Below are 1,113 nucleotides of genomic sequence, written 5' to 3'. Positions count from 1 at the left end.
TGATCGTGACGAGTGTACCAACACAACAAAAAAAAATTTTGAAATTAGAGTGTACAGAGCGCGCGAAATTCAAAAAGTCACCTTACTTTTTGATCATACCTCGTATGTAATAGAATGTACACATATAATAGATAATAAATACTCTACATACACAATTTTGTAAATTATATAAATATCTAAATGACAACATAATATTGAAATCATTTCTCAATTAACCCTTTGAGGAGCAATGGGACGTATATGTCCCACTTTTTGTTCTTAGTTTTTGCATATTTCTGAGCTATTTTGCAATTTGTACGCATATAAGTTCTTTTTAGGCCCAGTTCCACAACTGACGGTTAACTCTTAACCGAGGTTCAACTTGTTTCTCATTTCTTTCCAATTCTAGAATTGGAAAGAAATGATGAATAAGTTGAACCTCGGTTAAGAGTTAACCGTGAGTTGTGAAATTGGGCCTTAGACTCTTAGGTGTAAGTTAGGCAACTGTCATGAAAAATCACGTTAATTTATTTATTTGCAATTTAGTTATAAACAATTAATGTGAAAAACTCATAAATGCAAAAAACTCATAAATGCAAAAAACTTATTTTTTTCAGAATATGTTTGGCTATTCTTAAACGTAAAGTGCTAGAGCTTTAAAAATTTTTATGCGTGTACTCCATATCTGAAACTATAATATATATTTTGTCAGAATTTTCTGATTGCTAGTTTTTCCGAAAAAAATTTTTGAAGTTTTGGAAAATTGATATTTTTAGAATGAAAAACTTCGAATTTACATTGATGTAATCGCCATATTGGATCCGCCATTTTAAATTTTGGAATTCTGGCGTCGGAATCGTAATCAGCGACCCCAAAAACCGTCGTTTATCCAGTTTCGTTCAAATTGTACAAAAAACCGTGAATTTAGACTAAAATAGTCGCCATATTGAATCCGCCATTTTGAATTTTGCAGTTCTAACATCAGAATCGTAATCAGCGACCCCGAAAACTCATAGATGACCTATGATTTCAATAATTTGTTTAGAAGAAAAATGTGTCCCGCAAATGGTTAACTGCATTTTTGTACTTTTCATTATTAATTTGAAACAACCTTACTTTGCGCGGACGTAGCTC

This window comes from Trachymyrmex cornetzi, unplaced genomic scaffold (assembly GCF_001594075.2).
Source record: "Trachymyrmex cornetzi isolate Tcor2-1 unplaced genomic scaffold, Tcor1.1 scaffold1041, whole genome shotgun sequence".
Classification (NCBI taxonomy): Eukaryota; Metazoa; Arthropoda; class Insecta; order Hymenoptera; family Formicidae; genus Trachymyrmex; species Trachymyrmex cornetzi.
Note: the sequence above shows the minus strand (reverse complement) of the source record.